This window comes from Schistocerca americana, chromosome 2, assembly GCF_021461395.2.
Source record: "Schistocerca americana isolate TAMUIC-IGC-003095 chromosome 2, iqSchAmer2.1, whole genome shotgun sequence".
Lineage (NCBI taxonomy): Eukaryota > Metazoa > Arthropoda > Insecta > Orthoptera > Acrididae > Schistocerca > Schistocerca americana.
Window position 1 is genome coordinate 956871523 of NC_060120.1, and position 7568 is coordinate 956879090.

A 7568-nucleotide genomic window follows, 5' to 3' on the forward strand; every position below is an offset into this window, starting at 1 on the left:
ACTGCCGGCGGCTCACCTCCAACTACGCAACGCTACGCGCTGTTCACATCCAACTGCCCAACACTACAATAGCGAATATTCGAACAATGCCAACCAGCCACAGATTGCACATAGCACAGCCAGTGATTTTCATACAGAACGCTACGTGACGTTACCAACATAAAAACCTAAACAGCCCATGTTGGTAACGTCACGTAGCGCTCTGTATGAAAATCACTGGCTGTGCTGTGTGCAGTCTGTGATTTTCATACAGAGCGCTACGTGACGTTACCAACATAAAAAACTAAACAGCCTACTTCCAGATTGAATACAAACCTAAAACTTGGAGCGATAGTACTAGATAACTTAAAAATGGCAAAAATTTACCGGAATCGGTAACGCTATTAAAATCAGAAACGAAGGAATAACTGAAAGATAATCAGTTGGAAGTACAAAATACCGTACAGCAGCTACATAAATTCCAGAGTAGCCGTATAAATAGTGAACTTGTTAGCTGGCTACATGAAAAAGACTAACAGTTTACAGAGTGATTAACCGCTCAAAGTAACAACAAGATCTACGACGCGTTCGTAAATGGCTACACCAGAAAAACGCCCGGGTTAACGAATCTTTGAAAAATGAATTACTATCGGTTGTACAGAACGCAAGTGCAGATGATGCAGCTAATCGCAAAGGAAATAGCGAAGGAGTCTGAATTAGGTCAACTTAAGTCCATGCTCGCACAGCAACTTCTGAAATGGAAGGGAAGTGCGGAGCCTTGCGTAAGTAAGCTACAGCAGGAGCTTTCCGCTGTACGTGATAACGTGGACGAGACTTCTGCTGCTGTAGCCAACGGCAACAATGAATATCACATGTCGACGTAACTGGAAACATTTTACCGTGAGGCGAATATACCCGGGCCGTTGAAACATGTCACTTCAAGGTCCCTCGCCAAGCGCCGTAGAGTTGGTAGTATAAATAAGAAACAAGTGAGGAACGGGAGACCCCGCGACTACTGAACCAATAACAGCATCGAACAAAAGCCGGTTCCGGCGTCGACGCTACCACGCTGCCGGCTTCCGTGTAAGCCAGGGCCGGCCAAACGCTGCACAGTGTGCAGACGTGCGGAAGTGCTGCACATGTGCGCACGTGTGCGACAGCGAGCGACAGCGACATCTGTTATTAGGCATGTGTCCTAAATGAACGGCGGTGGCTCCTCTTCCCTGTTTATGTGGTACAAGCAAGAGCGCAACATACCCAGTCTCGATTACCCCTGGTGACCGTAACTTTAACAGAGAAGTACTGAGAAATGGCAGGTACTGTGAAAAAGCAAAGAACGGAAGATCTATGTTCTCAATCGTTTTGATCAAGCATCAGTGATGAAAATCTCCCGCAACTGCTTGCGTTTGTCAATGAGCCGTGCTTTTGTGCCCGATATTAGCTATATCATTTCTCATGACGAGTGATAAACGTGTTTGGATTTATTCCTTTCATAATTAAAAATTATTGTTTACTAACTAACTGTGCACTATTGCCTCAATCTGCTCCATGTTACATTATTATAAGGAAAATTGGTTATTAAACCGATTGTTGTATACTTACATTTAGGTTCTTGTTTTAAAAAAAAGAATGTGTGAAGGGCTACGCTCAGCTGAAGTCGATAAAACATAACATTCATCTAATTGTCAGTTATTGTGCAGATTTCAGACGGAACTCATGAAAGATATAGCAATAATGGTACAGGTCATCATCGAGAGGTCTGCGGTTGTCACTCTGTTCAGAGGTCAGTGAGAAAGAAATTATGTGGGTATAACTCAGGGCACCGAGAATTAGTTATAGGAAACCTTGCATTAGTTTATTGTTATTTGAAATCATGACTAAGGTTCGTTGGAAGTGGCTAAGTGCTCTCTTTCTTAACTACTAGATCAAAAACACTACGCGTATTTACGTGCCGTCAGTCAAGCTGCCTTAATAAAAATCCACGGTTGTTAACTGTATTACTTGTCTTACTGGGTTAAACTGTTAACATAAAAGTAGACGTCTCAATGAGTAGACTGTGACAGTATTTTAAATGTTTAATACGCGAAATACTTTCCCATGGTTGGCTTGCAAGCTGTGGAAAGAGCACTAGAACGCGCCGGTACAGAGTATCTCAGCAAGTGGATAAAGCGACATCTGTGCGTAGAAACATGCACTACATGAACGCTGACGGCTGCGGCGTGCACGCTGTGACCCGGAAGTTGCACATGTGCAGGAGCACCGCACGCGTGCAGAATTTCTGGCCGGCCCTGGTGTAAGCAATGTATATTAGTGCGCGAACGCCTGCTGTAGTGTTGTGTTACCGCCTCGACTACGGTTTATGTTTGTTATACAATGTCACCAAAACGATGTCGTTCACCAAGCGACAATCCGTTGCGCCGTGGAGTGTCATTAAAAAGTCAGGCTTTGGAATTACGACGGAGAACGCGTGAGTTTTACGAGCAAGAAAAAGAATTCGTTCCTGTTCATGGGCATGCGTCGATTCCTGCCGATAAAGTTTTAGAGCGTACCTCGAAAACTCTAGGACTCAGTGAAAGAACAGTTATAAGGAAAGGGATGCTACTTTAAGACTTACAAGACAGTGAAGTAAACAGTGTGGAAGAAAGCCCCTGTGGGAGAAACAGTGTGTTTATAAGTACTCCAGGCAAGAAAAACAAGCAGCCTCGTCCTAGTACAGATATTGATTCTTTCCAATCCGATGCAATTCGTCGGCACATATACGGATGCTATGAACGGAAAGAATACCCCACAATAGCGAAGTTGCTAATTTCTTTAAAAGAAAGTGAACTTTCCTCCGGCGGCAAAACGTCAGTTAAGATGATATTAAAAATTATGGGCATCCGTTTTAAAAAGTTTCATGGACGAAAACTGTTACTAGAAAAAGCTTATGTCGTTGCAGCTCGTACCATTTTCTTACACAAAATTGTAGGAAGGGATATACACTCAGTCATCTGGTTAGACGAAACCTGGGTGAACGCTGGAGTATCAGTTGAGAAATGCCGGACAGATGATACCCTGAATAGCAGTGGTCATCAGCCAACAGGAAGAGGATCCCGATTAATTGTGGCCCATGTAGGATCTTCAAACGGCTTTGTGCCTGAAGGACTTCTAGTTTTTCGAATGAAAAAACCGGCGACTATCATGAGGATATGGACCACCCACCGATTCTACAGTGGTTTAAAAATTTGTTGCCCAAGTTTAGAGTTCCGACAGTTTTTGTGATGGACAATCCACCTTACCATTCCGTGATTTTAGATAAACTCCCACCACTAGTGACCGTAAAGAAACTATGGTGCAGTGGTTGCAAGCGAGAGACATTGCTGCGGACATGAGCATGACAAAACTGCTGTTATACTCGCTCGTGAAACAAAATAAGCCTGTGACGCATAAATACGCTGTGGATGAAATTGCAAGCGAGCAGGGTCACTTGATAATTAGGCTACCACCTTATCACTGTCATTTTAATCCAATTGAATGGGTTTGGAGTGAAGTCAAGGCGTACATAAGAAGTAACAACAAGACTTTTACTGTAACAGAGGTGGAAAGACTGCTGCGTGAAGGTCTTGCTACTGTAGACGCTACCTCATGGAAGAAAAGTAGACCACGTTGCTAAACTGATAAGAGAAGCACAGACTATAGATGGCATTATAAATGAAAACGAACAGTTTATGATTTCTCTTAATGATGATGATGATGATGACGAAGACAATGGTTTTGGCGCCGATTCCGGTGACAGTGAAGGAGAACTGGATGGAATTGCGCCATTGACATCGTAAATTGGTAAGTGTAAATGTATACAGAATTAGTTCTTTTTCTCTCTGCAATCGGGTAGGCTATGCATGTTTTGCTTTATTTCTTTACATGAGTGTGGATAGCGTGTTATTTGGTATGCTTAGATACATTATTATACGACGATCTACATGCGGCTATTACTGTAACAATTTGGAACGACTTTTCATAGATATTGTCATTAACCTCGGGTGCTTTTATTTCCTGTTTAATATACTATCAAACGCTTAGCCTCCGTCGTTGTTCTCTCCTTTGTAAGAAAAACGTACTTTGTTGCACTTACGTATAAACGTTGATTGTAGCTTACATTTACAAAACGTACTTCGGAGTTGTGGGCGTGTGCGGTGGCAGCTATGGCAACCTCGCAGTCGCAGTGTAGCCAACCACATGCGAGCTGTCAAGTGACATGTTTCACCGGCCCGGGTATAGTCATACGTACATGTCTGTACGCAAATTACTCGCCAGACGAAGCGGAGTGCGAATGCCTTCTCATCAGTGCTCATACGAAAAAGCATTTGAAAACAGCGCCAGCTTCAAGTCTATGTACCCGACAAAAAAGAATCACACCCATTTGTATTCATAAATGTTTCCGTGGTGTCCTCTCCAGGTCGTAGACAAACACCCATAAAATACACTTTGTTGTGTCATACATTCAGTGTAATGGAGCCCTTTGGGCATCTGAAGTTATAGATTGATCTGATTCTTAAAAACACTTTGAGAAAACTTTTCTAGCTCAGTATTGGTTTCCCTGTATTTAGGAGTGTCACAGAAAGGAAGCATATAGCCCACAATGTTGTAACAGTAAACAGGGGACTTTGAGGGGCTATTTCGAAAAACATAAAAGTGAAACTCGGTATTGGGATAACACTACACCGACTAACGACGTGATATGTATTCATAATGCAAAACTGCGTCTGTACTTAAAAAAAAACTGTTGCTCTCATCCGAAAGATATATTGAACAGTTTGCGCCAGTGGTTGATTCAGTTGATTTGCTCCTTGAGGATATTAAAGTGTATAATCACGGGCATGGCAATAACGCAGGCAGGGGAAATGTACAGCAACATGTTGTTGTTGTGGTCTTCAGTACTGAGACTGGTTTGATGCAGCTCTCCATGCTACTCTACCCTGTGCAAGCTTCTTCATCTCCCAGTACCTACTGCAACCTACATCCTTCTGAATCTGCTTAGTGTATTCATCTCTTGGTCTCCCTCTACGATTTTTACCCTCCACGCTGCCCTCCAATACTAAACTGGTGATCCCTTGATGCCTCAGAACATGTCCTACCAACCGATCCCTTCTTCTGGTCAAGTTGTGCCACAAACTTCTCTTCTCCCCAATCCTATTCAATACTTCCTCATTAGTTATGTGATCTACCCATCTAATCTTCAGCATTCTTCTGTAGCACCACATTACGAAAGCTTCTATTCTCTTCTTGTCCAAACTTTTTATCGTCCATGTTTCACTTCCATACATGGCTACACTCCATACAAATACTTTCAGAAATGACTTCCTGACATTTAAATCTATACTCGATGTTAACAACTTTCTCTTATTCAGAAACGCTTTCTTTGGCATTGCCAGTCTACATTTTATATCCTCTCTACTTCGACCATCATCAATTATTTTGCTCTCCAAATAGCAAAACTCCTTTACTACTTTAAGTGTCTCATTTCCTAATCTAATTCCCTCAGCATCACCCGACTTAATTCGACTACATTCCATTATCCTCGTTTTGCTTTTGTTGATGTTCATCTTATATCCTCCTTTCAAGACACTGTCCATTCCATTCAACTGCTCTTCCAAGTCCTTTGCTGTCTCTGACAGAATTACAATGTCATCGGCGAACCTCAAAGTTTTTATTTCTTCGCCATGGATTTTAATACCTACTACGAATTTTTCTTTTGTTTCCTTTACTGCTTGCTCAATATACAGATTGAACAACATCGGGGAGAGGCTACAACCCTGTCTTACTCCCTTCCCAACCACTGCTTCCCTTTCATGTCCTTCGACTCTTATAACTGCCATCTGGTTTCTGTACAAATTGTAAATAGCCTCTCGCTCCCTGTATTTTACCCCTGCCATCTTCAGAATTTGAAAGAGAGTATTCCAGTCAACATTGTCAAAAGCTTTCTCTAAGTCTACAAATGCTAGAAACGTAGGTTTGCCTTTCCTTAATCTTTCTTCTAAGGTAAGTCGTAAGGTCAGTATTGCCTCACGTGTTCCAGTGTTTCTACGGAATCCAAACTGATCTTCCCCGAGCTTGGCTTCTACTAGTTTTTCCATTCGTCTGTAAAGAATTCGTGTTAGTATTTTGCAGCTGTGACTTATTAAACTGATAGTTCGGTAATTTTCACATCTGTCAACACCTGCTTTCTTTGGGTTTGGAATTATTATATTCTTCTTGAAGTCTGAGGGTATTTCGCCTGTTTCATACATCTTGCTCACCAGATGGTAGAGTTTTGTCAGGACTGGCTCTCCCAGGGCCGTCAGTAGTTCCAATGGAATGTTGTCTACTCCAGGGGCCTTGTTTCGACTCAGGTCTTTCAGTGCTCTGTCAAACTCTTCACGCAGTATCGTATCTCCCATTTCATCTTCATCTACATCCTCTTCCATTTCCATAATATTGTCCTCAAGTACATCGCCCTTGTATAGACCCTCTATATACTCCTTCCACCTTTCTGCTTTCCCTTCTTTGCTTAGAACTGGATTTCCATCTGAGCTCTTGATATTCATACAAGTCGTTCTCTTATCTCCAAAGGTCTCTTTAATTTTCCTGTAGGCAGTATCTATCTAACCCCTAGTGAGATAAGCCTCTACATCCTTACATTTGTCCTCAAGCCATCCCTGCTTAGCCATTTTGCACTTCCTGTCGATCTCATTTTTGAGAGGTTTGTATTCCTTTTTGCCTGCTTCATTTACTGTTTTTTTTATATTTTCTCCTTTCATCAATTAAATTCAATATTTCTTCTGTTACCCAAGGATTTCTACTAGCCCTCGTCTTTTTACCTACTTGATCCTCTGCTGCCTTCACTACTTCATCCCTCAAAGCTACCCATTCTTCATCTACTGTATTTCCTTCCCCCATTCCTGTCAATTGTTCCCTTATGCTATCCCTGAAACTCTGTACAACCTCTGGTTCTTTCAGTTTATCCAGGTCCCATCTCCTTAAATTCCCACCTTTTTGCAGTTTCCTCAGTTTTAATCTACAGGTCATAACCAATAGATTGTGGCCAGAGTCCACATCTGCCCCTGGAAATGTCTTACAATTTAAAACCTGGTTCCTAAATCTCTGTCTTACCATTATATAATCTATTTGATACCTTTTAGTATCTCCAGGTTTCTTCCATGTATACAACCTTCTTTCATGATTCTTAAACCAAGTGTTAGCTATGATTATGTTGTGCTCTGAGCAAAATTCTACCAGGCGGCTTCCTCTTTCATTTCTTAGCCCCAATCCATATTCACCTACTACGTTTCCTTCTCTCCCTTTTCCTACACTCGAATTCCAGTCACCCATGACCATTAAATTTTCGTCTCCCTTCACTATCTGAATAATTTCTTTTATTTCATCATACATTTCTTCAATTTCTTCGTCATCTGCAGAGCTAGTTTGCATATGAACTTCTACTACTGTAGTAGGTGTGGGCTTCGTATCTATCTTGGCCACGATAATGTGCTCACTATGCTGTTTGTAGTAGCTTACCCGCATTCCTATTTTCCTATTCATTATTAAACCTACTCCTGCCTTACCCCTATTTG